The sequence below is a fragment of the Colias philodice genome, chromosome 30, assembly GCF_061535455.1.
Source record: "Colias philodice isolate Cphi_HAF_F1 chromosome 30, ilColPhil1 Martin Lab GWU primary, whole genome shotgun sequence".
Lineage (NCBI taxonomy): Eukaryota > Metazoa > Arthropoda > Insecta > Lepidoptera > Pieridae > Colias > Colias philodice.
The window spans coordinates 4,424,475-4,438,662 of record NC_143115.1 but is presented as its reverse complement, the minus strand read 5'-3'; the positions used below and the strand labels follow the sequence as shown (position 1 = coordinate 4,438,662).

General features: G+C 30.4%; 1 long non-coding RNA gene across 1 annotated transcript in view; it reads right to left on the bottom strand.

Moving 5' to 3' along the window:
• The window catches only part of LOC149475508 (uncharacterized), a 107,148-nt gene extending 100,317 nt beyond the window's left edge, over positions 1-6,831 (bottom strand). Inside the window, exon 1 of the long non-coding RNA XR_016318090.1 lies at positions 6,677-6,831. This is a non-coding gene — a long non-coding RNA (uncharacterized LOC149475508). The remainder of the gene's footprint in view (positions 1-6,676) is intronic.
• Between the last annotated feature and the right edge of the window lie 7,357 nt (positions 6,832-14,188).

The window sequence follows — 14,188 nt, the reverse complement described above, 5'->3', positions numbered from 1 at the left end:
TTACGTTAAAAAGATTATATTTTACTGCTAGTAAATTCAAAGGATGTTCTTTTACATATATTATTACTAGCTTACCGCCCGCGGCTTCGCCCGCTTTGTCTAAAAAGTAAAAACTAATAAATTATATACTAAAACCATAGAAATCTAAATAACAAGACACATAGAAGTGCTAGAATGTCATAATTCGTATGAAAACCGCTGTCGCCAAAATCAACACATTCAAACTGAAAGCTAAACAGTACACACAAGTAAACTATGCCTTTTATTGGACAGCTTGATTTTAGTGAAAACTAACTTATCTATTAAATTAAGCTTTTGAATATGTATCCTAACGCTCGAATTTACGGTTTATTTTAGAATAACATCCCTAAGTATATGAGACTTTTTGCTCCAATACGAACAAACGTGATAATAAGAATGGTCGACTGTGTCATTCATTGTTATTTCGATTACTATGGTGACACTCGTAATACTTGTAAATATTCTATAATTTTAAGGAAAAACGGCATTATTTCTAAAAAAATATATTTTCCGATGAAATATTATTCCTTTATAAGTATAATTACAACTTGTGGAAGAATTTCCGCAATGGGAATTGCTGAAACACACCATGTATACACTCATACGTCTCCAGAGCAACTGAACAGTGACGAATGCACTGGTGATGTGCAAATCACCTGAGTGGCGACAAGGTCACGCACGCTTACGACTTCTAGTGTCTTGTTATTTAGATTTCTATGACTAAAACCTACCTCTTGAATCACTCTATCTATTAAAAAAACCGCATCAAAATCCGTAGCGTAGTTTTAAAGATTTAAGCATACAAAGGGAAATAGGATCAGAGAAAGCAACTTTGTTTTATACTATGTAATGATGATTATATTGTACTAGCGGTCCGCCCCGGCTTCGCTCGTGGTACATATTTCGCAATAAAAAGTGGCCTATGTCCTTTTTCGGGTATCAAAATATCTCTATACCAAATTTCATGCAAATTGGTTCAGTAGTTAAGGCGTGATTGAGTAACAGACAGACAGACAGAGTTACTTTCGCATTTATAATATTAATGATTATCTGTGCTCTAGCTTAAATCTAGGAATTTTAGATATTGGCATTCACACAATACAAACTCAAATGACCAAATTTACCCCGGCAACTGTCGAAAAATAAAAATAAATTCCGACTTTGTGGACCACCATTTTTGTACGGCATCTGTGTCATACTATTTCTATACTACTTTTAATCAATTATTCCGCAACGCCGTACAAAAATCATGGAGACAAGGGGAGAAAATCTCTACCTGAACCTTCGAATTCTCATCTGCACTCAGGTGGACAGCTTACGAGTGACGTCATAGTGCTGAATCTTATTATTTTTTTTTTTTTTTTTTATGTATAAGTCGGCAAACGAGCTTGCGCGTCACCGTACAGAAAGCGATGATTGGCGCCGCCCATGAACAACCACAGACTCTGGAGTATTGTGGTTGCGTTGCCGGCCTTTGAGGGAGGAATACGCTCTCTTCTTAAAGTATTCTAAATTATAGTCCTTGGGAAATGCCGAATTTGGAAGGTCGTTCCACAGAGGAGTAGTGCGCGGTAGGAAGTTCCTCCTAAAACGCACGGTGGAAGAACGCCAAGTATCGAGATGATGTGGGTGAAATTTGAGCTTGTGGCGTGCGCTTCTATCATTCTAGATAGGTCAGGTGGTGGGTCAAATGACCCATAATTTTTTCAACATGGGCCTGTAGTCTATATCTTATTTTTATCTTATATATAAAATTCTCGTGTCACAATGTTAGTCTGCATACTCCTCCGAAACGGGTGGACCGATTCTCATGAAATTTTCTGTGCATATCGGGTAAGTCTGAGAATCGGCCAACATCTATTGTTCATCATTATTTTCACCTAATGTAGGTAGAACAAATATTAATTTCTATTTTATTGTTTGTGTATTGCAATAAAAAACGAAAAATAAATACTTAATTTATTAACTTAGAATTAGGTTGTATAATAATACCAAATTTTCGTTAGTCAGTCTATGCTAACCTCGAAACAGCTTAACAAAAAATATACAGCAATGTTTTTACAATGACGTAAGCTGTTGCCAAGGAAACATAATACATATACTAGACGATCGCCCCGACTCTGCCTGTGATTAAAAAAAATAAGTCTATGTAAATCAGAAATAATGTAGCTTTCTACTGGTGAAAGCATTATCAAAATTGATATATCAGTTTTGAGTCACACAACAACAGACAAACAAAAAAATAAAAATAGTTTTTCTTTACTAAATGTATATGTATATGTAATAGAGTTTGAGAGTTTGTGTGTAAGTTTATTTCTAAATTCTGAATTTACTAAATAGTTTTTCATTTTCAGATGAAAGCTAGGTTTTTATTTCTTGTTCACCTATTCCATAGATATTAATAATTTAACTTATCACTACATAGTATAAAACAAAGTCGCTTTCTCTGACTCTATGTCCCTTTGTATGCTTAAATCTTTAAAACTACGCAACGGATTTTGTTGCGGTTTGTTTTAATAGATAGAGTGGTTCTCGAGGAAGGTTTTAGTATATATATATATTTATTAGGTTATAGTCTATATATTTTATTAGGTTTTAGGCAAAGCGGGCGAAGCTGCGTGCGGAAAGCTAGTTATATATACATGAATACTAGGCAAGGTTAGTAACCTAGATCATAACCTAAAAACTGAAATGCCTAAGTGTCAAATGTCATCACGATTTTCAATAGCAATGTATGATAGGTTCGTTACTACAAGAACTATTGTATAACACAAAAGTAATGAACAGTGAATTAATTTTTCACCTTACGCCGATGTGAATATAGCGAAATGGCCAAGCCACATATTTTGACTAAGGTGTAGGGTTTGTGAAGTTAGGCCTTGTAGAGTTAGGGCGTGTAGTGTTAGAAGCTTGGCTCTACATGGGATCTGATAACTTTTTGATAGTGCGAGTCATATGGACTCGTCTTGGCAACATTTTACATGAAAATGTTTTTGGTGGGATAGCTTATTCAGAATCAAGTCTAGGTTTTGGCCTAAAGACTAAAGTGAATGTCATTTTATGTTCAAAATGTTTGAAATTGATTATTTTCATGATATTAATGTTTATTGCTCTATCGTTTTAGTACCTATATTTTTCTTTTTCCTATACTTTATTAGTGATATGGGCTCAAGGAGGAGCTAGGAATAATTCTAATGTTGCTAGTTTTTGCAAAAAGGGTGCCACACTTTTGCATTTCTGTAGTTATTTCTAGTACATATATTTCTTTTTTAAACGTTTTTTATGTTTATTTTCCCTGTTTATTTGTGTGTTTTAGGCCTATGGCAAAATAAATGATTTCTCTCTTTTTTCTAGTTATAAATAACTACATATAAAACAATGCCTATCTATTATTTATAGCTGTATCGTGTATATTTACAAAAATATATTGATAATTATTAATGTTCTCTAGATATTTTAATATATTAATTGTACAGGGCTGAGGGCTCTCGTTTTTATAATAGGATTAGGCCCTCTATAGAGGGTCTGAAGTCTAAACAATTAGGCCTCCTTCTGTACTTAAATTATTGAAGTTAATAATACAAAATATTAAAAAATAAAACTAGGTAGGTATTTATAATGTTTTCTGTGATATAGATCGTTTATAGTTTCAAATTAAAAATCATAGTTAAAGAAAATAGGTACCTATGTATTTTGATATTTATGTTTAGAACAATTTACTAAAATCTGTCTAAATGGTATTTTAAAGATAATGTTACATATTTTACTTACTATTTCAAATAAAAATGCATGATTTTATTTTTAAAACGATACAGGCTTGTCATTTCTTAATAAAAATATACTATTATACCTTACTACGCTATACAAAATTTTATATGTTAAGTAACTTAAATCTTGTTTAATTTTTCAAAATTATAATGTTTTAAAATTAAAATATCATTAGTTTACTTTAATAATAATTTAAAGATTTAGAAATAGGGCTAGTTACTTATATTAAAACCCTTTTTTTTAAATTACATTAAATTATAATATATTTCGTGTTTTACTAGGATGAACACATTTTTAAAGCGTGTTGTATTATGCCTATAAATGCTATTTTACCAAATAAATTTACCGGGATGATATTAAAAAAAGGATTAATTATTCACAAAATACGGTATTATCACATAGGCATTATATTTTACACGTATTTTAAGGCAAATAATTAAATTTCGTTAGTAGAGTCATTTTTGTTAGGCTCTAGGTACATCATGATACTACATACTAGATGTAAAATGAAAAAGTCATATAAAATGCTTAAAATAGTAGTAAATTGGATAAAATGGTTTATTTTAAATCATTTAATAATTAAATTCTCCAAAATGAAGAGTTTTTTTAGCATTAAACATACATTTTTCGATTTTATTAGCAGATTACGATATATGAACCGTTATTATACTTTTTGGTAGAGTCATGTACAGTTAAATATAAAAAATGATAAATAAATACAAAAAATCTTTTTAATTATGATTAAATAATAAACACACTTACCACTACAAGAGATATATCCAAACAAAATCCATTAGGGAAATTTTTATAGAACATTCTCCACCAAAGTTCTTGACGCCGCACAATCACATTACAAAATCGTTAAAAAAATATATAAAACAGTTGTTTTTTCGCAAAAATTCACATCGACCACTGAAACGGGGGTCCACACTTTGTAAAGAAACAGTCATTTTAATAGGCCTATAAGAATCTTATTAGAAATAAGAACGCAAAATGTTCGCAAAAATTTTGCATTACCGCGTGTTTGCCGTGGATTTAGGCCTACAGATCCGCGAAGGGACAGGCGCGCGCGCTGCCCCGACAAACACAAGGTATTTCACTATTATACCGATAGAAATTCGCGACCGATACTAAAGGACATACCTTTGATAAGGATCCGAGCACTCCAATAAAGCGGAATAATACAATTTTTCACTCGTAAACTTATAACGAACCACGTGCAAACTTCGGCGGTCTAACCATATCTAACGTCCGATATCTTTGGTAAAAAAACAACGGGTTACACCTACTATAGGACGTCAGGACTACACGGGAACGTCGGGGAATTCAAAATGGGATGATTTAATGCCTATCCGGGAACATTGGAAGGTTATTAGGATATGATATCGTGTCGCTCGGTTTTCGTTTGTCAATAGGGTTTTTCATTAGAATGGTGGGGGTTGAAAGAGGGTGGTGAAGGGTTAGGGTGTTAGTATGGTGTTTTTATATGTATGGGAGTTAAATCGGTGGTGCACGATCGAACAACGTTAGCGAAATGGCAGCTCAAGAATAACGGGCATAACCTTGTTACAACGTCCTCGTGGACTGTGTTATGCCTAAATGTATCATCAATCTTGTAGGTATAAAATAGGTACCTAAAATTTTAAGAACGTTAGAAGTTTTTTTTTTATTTCGATAAGAATGACCGTTGAGATTATGCTGAATAGATTATTATTATTTTGATGTAATTATGTTGTGATGTTTTTATTAAATTTTTAATTAAAATGAAAAATTAAAATGTGTGTTTGTAGCTCATTAGAGACTTATTTTGGTGAAAATTTCTTATTTGTTGATTTTTTTTAATTTAACCTATTATTAAAATATTTATTGATAAATTAAAATAATATCTACGTAGGTAGTTATGTAGGTAGGTACCTATCATACTTTTTTTTTCATTTCTGTGTGTCTATAAATTTAATTTTCTAATTAATTCACATAATATTGAAGTAGAGTCATAGAGCCGAAGTAATATATCTAATTTGTAGTAGTAATTTAGTAGAAAGAATATGTAGTACATATAAGTCAAAATTTTAGGTGAGTTTTTTGACTACAGATAAAATATTAACAATTTTTTAACATCTCTACCTATAGATGTAGGTAAGTTGGGTCACGCTATATTTTAAAATGCCTATTTTTGGCATATACCTAATAATATATTATTTTTTCAATTTCAATTTATATTTCTAGTAAATAGTTAAAAAATTCACATTCACAATGTTTGGCTTACGTTTTTTTTTTTTAATATTACCATTATTAGTTGACTCTATCTTAATAAAATAAAATACAAGCAGGAATTCGAAATCTAAATGAAATTTCTACTTTCTAGAGGTATTTTCAAAGTTTTTAAAAGCAATACCTACTTGTTCTTAATAATTTTAATGTTAAAGTCTTCCCTATATTATATAAAAGACTCTACGTAGAGCAAAATTGAAACAATCTCTTTCGAAAAATATCATAAAATTCTGCCCTCTAGTGGCGGCCATATTGAATTTAGAATTACGTGGCTTATTTTCAATGTAAATATTTAAAAATTGACAATAATATATTTTCATAATTATAACAAGTTAAGATTTTTAACAGAAATAGAATCTACATACCTACTTATAGTTCAAATCAGCACTTTTTGACGTTGTTGGAGTCTGTTGAAACTTGAAAGTAGTGCCTATTAAGAATTATGCAGAGTAGGTACTTATAGTAAAATTGTTTTTAAAACGTACTCACATATTTTAATTGCTTTTCCATAGATAAAGGTAAACCTACCTATAGTTTAAGCATAGCTTTTTTTTACTATCATTTAAATTTTAGTTACCTTTGCGTAAGTAACTGCATACTAAAGTTATATTATTACTAGCGGTCCGCCCCGGCTTCGCCCGTGGTACATATGAAAAATAGATGTTGGCCGATTCTCAGACTTACCCGATATGCACAGAAAATTTCATGAGAATCGGTCCACCCGTTTCGGAGGAGTATGCAGACTAACATTGTGACACGAGAATTTTATATATAAGAAAGTATTATACTAAATAGTAAACTCAAACATTTATTTATTCAATTAGACTTCTTTTAGAAGCACTTTCGAATCGTCATTACATATTTTTAACAATTACCACCGATTCGGAAAGCAGTATCTATGGAGAAGAACCGGCAAGAAACTCCATAGCTGTTGCTCTTTTAAAATTAATAGTACCTAGTAATTATGTTTAAATAAATAAATGTTTTTTCTTTCTTTCTTTCTAATATTAGTAGTAATATGAACTTTCAGTAATATATAGACATACTAGCTTTCCGCCCGCGGCTTCGCCCACGTTTTCAGAGAAAACCCCGCATAGTTCCCTTTCCCGTGGGATTTCCGGGATAAACCTATCCTATCTCTCAAGTTGGATCGAACTGCACATGGTGTGCGAATTTTATTATAATCGGTTAAGTGGTTTAGGAGTCCATTGAGGACAAACATTGTGACACGAGATTTATATAAATATATTAAGATTAAGGTACGAATAGAAAACACTTCTGAGTTTAAATTTAATTTACGAATGTTACAATACAATTGTAATAAAAATAAAAATACATATATATAAAGTAGGTACATAGACTACAAGGCTCTTAAGTTTATTAACTCTATATGTAGGTTATACCACGTTATACTGTTGTTTGACATTAATATCAAATAGACTACAGGCCCATGTTGAAAAATTTATGGGTCACTAGCGGTCCGCCCCGGCTTCGCCCGTGGTACATATTTTGCAATAAAAGGTAGCCTATGTCCTTTCTCGGCTATCAAAATATCTCCATACCAAATTTCATGCAAATTGGTTCAGTAGTTTAGGCGTGATTGAGTAACAGACAGACAGACAGAGTTACTTTCGCATTTATAATATTAGTAAGGATTTGAACCACCAGGTGACCTATCTAGAACGATATAAGAGCATACAATAATAAGATTCAGCACTATGACGTCACTTGTAAGCTGAATTCGAAAGTACAAGTAGAGATTATGTAATCTGTACTCTATAACTATTTAGTAAAACTCATGTAACAATATCTTTAAATGTAAACATAGTACATACCTAATGTTAAAAATCAATTTTGTAGAAAATTCGAAAACATTAGCCTTTTATAATTTTTTTTTGTTGTAATATATGTACCTACGTAAATAATATAAAAGAAATAAAATTATATTTAAGTATTTAATTGACATTTGTGTGAAGAATGTAAAGTAGATAATAAGCAATGAATTTTTTTGTATGATATAAGTTTATTTTTGTATAAAAATCTTTCCTTTCCGTTTATGAATAAATCTATTTTAAACTACCTATATTTTGGTTTCATTTTTATTTTGTAAGTTACTTACACCTAACTATATCAAATTAAATAAAAAAAACTACGTTAAAAATAACCGACTTCAAAAACGGAAAAGTGAAAAATAAAAAAGATTTGATATTATTAATTACTACATATTACCTACTATTTAGATGTGTTATTTATTAAACTAGCGGTCCGCCCCGGCTTCGCCCGTGGTACATATTTACGTTTTCTCTACATAAGAACCATCCTCGTACTTCAAGGAATATAATAAAAAAAGAATTATCGAAATCGGTCCACCCGTTCTCGAGTTATGCGCTTACCGACACATTTTGCGATTCATTTTTATATATAAGATAGGTTTGAAGTCGGTGCCAAGCACTAAGCACTTAGTATTAAGCCCGTGTAACCGTGCCCGTTATTTAATACTTTTTTTTAGTGTATTTTTCAACACGAATCAAACGAGCCCAAACTCGATAAAGTTGAGTCAATATATTGCTGAGTTCCTATGGCCACCTTCCGATTCCATCATCAAATCAGCTCTATGTTATGATAATGTTTCATCGCTATCCAATTTACATACGTATTCAAAATTTCTGCTCAATCGGTTATCGGGAAGTGAATCAAAGTTACTTGCTACATTTCAATTAAGTCATCGAGATCAGACAAAAATGCTCATAAAATAAAAACTACTTGGCCTATCCGAATAAAATTTTTATGGGACCAATTCGACACCATTCCGCATCAAACAAAAAAAGAATCACGTAAATTGGTTCAGAAACCTCGGATTAATCGGTGTACATACATAAAAAAAATACCGGCCGAATTGATAACCTCCTCCTTTTTTTGAAGTCTGTTAATAAAAGTAATAGTGATTGTCTATATGTATACCTATACCTATGTAGGCAATCACTATTACTTTAATTTTTTCAACTTATTTTGCAAAGAAACCCATAGAATCGTTTAATTTCCAATTCTTAAGCGCGTCACACACGATGAAGATACTATAATATTTTATCTTAAGATACTGTTATATTTTATATTACAGTATCTTAAGGTATCCGGTATCAGCGTGCTGACCATCATTTTTCTTTTTGTCATTGCGTACTAAGACCCCTGTAGAACCGCCATCCTGTTACAAATGACCCGAAACACTAACACAAAATTTCGGAATTTAGATACTGTAATATAAAATTTATAACAGTATCTTAAGATAAAATATTATAGTAGATATTATCTTCATCGTGTGTGACGCGCTTTAGAGTTATGACTCTACATACACCAAAAGTTATATATTTTAGAATACTTTATTATATTACATGCATTTAATCTCTATTATAATAAATAACGTCTTCTCCCATGAATGTCTGTCTGTCTTTATGTTCGCGAAGAACTAAAAAACTGCTGTGCCGATTTTTAATCATGTTTTTACCAACGTATAGCACGATTCACGAGTAAGGTTTTTGTACATAATTTGTTAAAAATACAAGTTAGCAGGTATCATAATATAATAAATCTTATCTCTATCTCAATTTAATTAGTAAAATTATACAGGGTGTCCCAAGAAGTATGGATATACGTCAGGAGGTAGAGGACCTAGAGGGCTATCCGAATCACCCCCATGTATGTTATGCGATTTTTCGTATTTTCGGAGTTATGACGTTTTTTTTTTAATTTTCACCAATTGCCGAGTACGATGAGATTAAATTACTTATTAATTCTGATTTTCATAAATTTCATAAATACGTATATATCATGATAAAAATTAGCTCAACGAATAACGATGAATTTTAAATAGGTATTAATATGAATTTAACTAGGTTCAGTTGCCGGCTTTGCATGATAACATCTATTTTTTATATTATTTCAGACTAGATTTCCGCCCGCGGCTTCGCCCGTGTTTTCAAAGGAAAACCCGCATAGTTCCCGTTCCCGTGGGATTTCCGGGATAAAACCTATCCTATGTGTTAATCCAAGTTACCCTCTATATGTGTGCTAAATTTCATTGTAATCGGTTCAGTAGTTTTTACGTGAAAGAGTAACAAACATCCATACATCCATACATCCTTACAAACTTTCGATAATCCATCTCTATACTAAGTATCAGACAAAAAGCTTAAGTAGTTTTTGAGTAAGTCACATTCAAACTTTCATATGATCATAGGCTCAACTCATCAAATCAATTCAATATTGGCCCAACAACCTACCATATTTTTAAACGGAGATCCAATAGAAAGAGTGACTGAAGTGCGTAATCTTGGTGTAGTGTTTGACGAAGGCTTGCGATTTCACAAGCACATCTTAAATATTTCAAAAAACTGTTTTTACCGACTGAAACTGCTTTATCGGATTAGACAGTCCTTGAGTGTTAATGTCAGGAAATTACTTTGTGAGTCGCTTATCTTGTCGAAGTTTAATTACGCGGATGTGGTTGTTGGTCCTAGGTTGCTGGCATCAACGAAAAAAATAGTGCAACGGGTGCAAAATGCGTGTGCCCGCTATTGTTACAATATTCCCTATCGTGATCATGTCACACCGTACTTGATCAAACACAACTCACTTAAAATGGAATATCGTACCCACTTACACCTGGCTACGCTTCTATTTAATGTTATAAAATATAGAGTACCTGTATATTTGTACAATAAATTGAAATGGTTGGCGGAAAATAATACAACCTACCAGACTAGACACGCATGTTCTTTGTTGGAAATTCCCTTACATAGAACTTCTACATTTAGAGGCAGTTTTAGGTATCGAGCCTCAAAATGTTGGAACGACTTACCGCCGCCTATTCGTTCACAACAAAGCTTATCTTCTTTTAAAAAAAAATTAAAGTCATATCTTCTCGATTTTCAAAAACGTCAACAAGAAAAAATTTAGCATTCCCAATAATGTTCCTATGTGTTTATTTATTATTTAAGTATTTATCCAATAATCTCGTTACTAATGTTTAAATATTATTTATTTCCTAAGTATAAGTATATATTATAATTTATAATATTAAAATTAATAATTATAGTATTTTAAAGTATATGTATATTATCATAATATTAAAATAGATTTTTTATTTTTTAATAACATGACGCAGTTTTGAGCAAAACATACATCCGCTGTCAGCAGGGCATTCTAAGGCAACCACTGAAAATCAGTGTATCGCACTGAGTGGCAGGCCTTTTGTGGCAAACATAGATTTAAGTTAGATTTAAGTTTCTTGTTTTATTTTATTTGTATCTTCTATGTCCACAATAAACATATTTCATTTCATTTCATTTCATTTCATTTCATTTCATATTATTTTAAATAAATAATTAATATCATGGGCAATAGTTAAAGCCAATTTTGTAGTCCTTAAATAAAATAACGAATTGGTTTAAAAGTCATTATTCTTTGAGTCACAAATTTAAAGTTTATTTTTTGAATTTATTTTAGGGCAGCATTAAAATATAACCTCTAAAAGAAGACTGTGTCTCTGTCCTATTAAATACCTAGGTTATATTATACAAGATTAAAAATATATTAAAATTAATCTTATGAGCAGGGAAAAAAGTTTTATAATATTATGTCACTGGTAATAATTTGTACTTCTATAATAACGAGGTAATTTAATGCTTAATTTACAATGTATAAAAATACTTAGGTAGGTCTGTAACCTAAAGTCTATAGATTATTTCTTGAAAATAAACTTAATTTTACAATTAATAATTCCGTACAATTTCTAAATAAATAATTGAAGTCATAATTAAGTTACTTCGCCTCATTGCACTTGTCACTTATAACTGAAAATAAGTTTAGGTAAATATTTTTTTTAATATTTACTAATGTTTACATTTAAAAGTAGATACATGCAGTCAATTAAATTAAACTTCTTTGACTCTGTTCAATATTCAATTTGCAAAGATTCGATATAAATTTGTCAAAAAACAAGAATTAATTGAAAAATAATCAATAGGCAGGTAGTAGAAACATAACATGGATGATTGTCATTTTAAAATTGCAATTTTTACGCGACTCTAGTCTCTACATAAATTATATTAAGGTTTTTTTGAATCATTCACTCTTCTTACACCAGATATAACGGAAATTTTAATATTGTTAAGTCATCGAATAATAGAAGAAGCGAAAGAAAAATACGTAGTTAGAAAATGGATTAGTATGATAACTTGATACAGTAATTTTCACAGACATTTCACATAACGCCATCTAGCGTGAAACTATGTCAAATATAACACAGATTAAAATTTAAAACACTCGTTTTTTAAATCTTTTTGGTTGATATTAATTACCTTCAGCTACCTATTCTATAAAAGTAATCGAACCTACAACCTACAACATAGGTAAATTTTATACATTTATTTTTAAATTTCCCGTTTTAAAGATATAATTATTGTATTATTTCGTGTGCAAAAATATTGCCATTTAAATCAAATAAAACAAACGAGGATAAGCAACATTTTACTCATTGTAATAGGCAAAAGGCAAACTGTTTTGAATAGAAATTAGAAGTAGTTTTATATCTTAGTAGTTAAGTTGATATGAAAAAATAAATAAGATGTTTGCTTTCTGACACTATAAAGAATCTACAAATGCAAAAACCAAACCAAGCTAGCATTAAGTTTTCGTGAACACAAGTACATAATGCTATAGCAACATCTACAATCCACGATAGACTAAAATGAATATTTTATTAAATTAACTATTTTTTATTTTTTTCATATAACATGATACCACAGATCAAAGAATCTCTATGCATGATACCTAACAACTTGTAACAAATTCAATAACTAGGTATGTCGTATGTGAACAAAAACTTCACATACATTCATCCATTCCTTCATCAACAATATTCTAATTAAGTTCTTATACCAAAACTTGTGTAATATACAATATTTAATAATTATTACCAATACCTTAGGCCTAGATATATTATTTCAATGAAATGTAACGTAAATGGTTAGGTATAATGGTATAACTATAACTGCAAATTAAGAAATAGTTGTTATACTTTTTAATTTAGCATTAGTTTATACCAAACACATATCAATATCCCATATTAATTATAGCATTCTAGTTTATACTTCACTAGAAGGCAGAATCACAGTTTATTAGTCTGTGACTTGAAACAACCGTTTATTTGAAGTAAATTTATAAGTTTGTGCTGCCATCTATCAGTGAGTAGAAAGCACTTTTGAAGTGATAAAGTTAGTACAACTTTCTACCACTAGATGGCGCGTTTATGTAATTGAAGAAATTTATTGCAAAATTTAGATAATAAAACTTATAGGTTTATGACATTAAAAAAAATCAAATACATTTATTTGGTATAACTATAACTGCAAATTAAGAAATAGTTGTTATACTATTAAATTAAGCATTAGTTTATACCAAACACATCTCAATATCCCATATTATAGCATTCTAGTTAAATAATTATACTTCACTAGAAGGCAGAATCACAGTTTATTAGTCTGTGACTTGAAACAACCGTTTATTTGAAGTAAATTTGTAAGTTTGTGCTGCCATCTATCAGTGAGTAGAAAGAACTTTTGAAGTGATAAAGTTAGTACAACTTTCTACCACTAGATGGCGCGTTTATGTAATTGAAGAAATTTATTGCAAAATTTGTTGACATTATACTTTTAAATTTAGCATTAGTTTATACCAAACACATCTCAATATCCCATATTATAGCATTCTAGTTTATACTTCACTAGAAGGCAGAATCACAGTTTATTAGTCTGTGACTTGAAACAACCGTTTATTTGAAGTAAATTTGTAAGTTTGTGCTGCCATCTATCAGTGAGTAGAAAGAACTTTTGAAGTGATAAAGTTAGTACTTAGTTACTTTCTACCACTAGATGGCGCGTTTATGCAATTGAAGAAATTTATTGCAAAATTTAGATAATAAAACTTATAGGTTTATGACATTAAAAAAAATCAACTACATTTTAAAAACATTATTTTATTATTTGTTTTCATTATTTCTTTATATATTTTTCTTATTATTAATTTATTTGTAGCAGCAACACTACAGTAACCCTTCAAAATTGACACAATC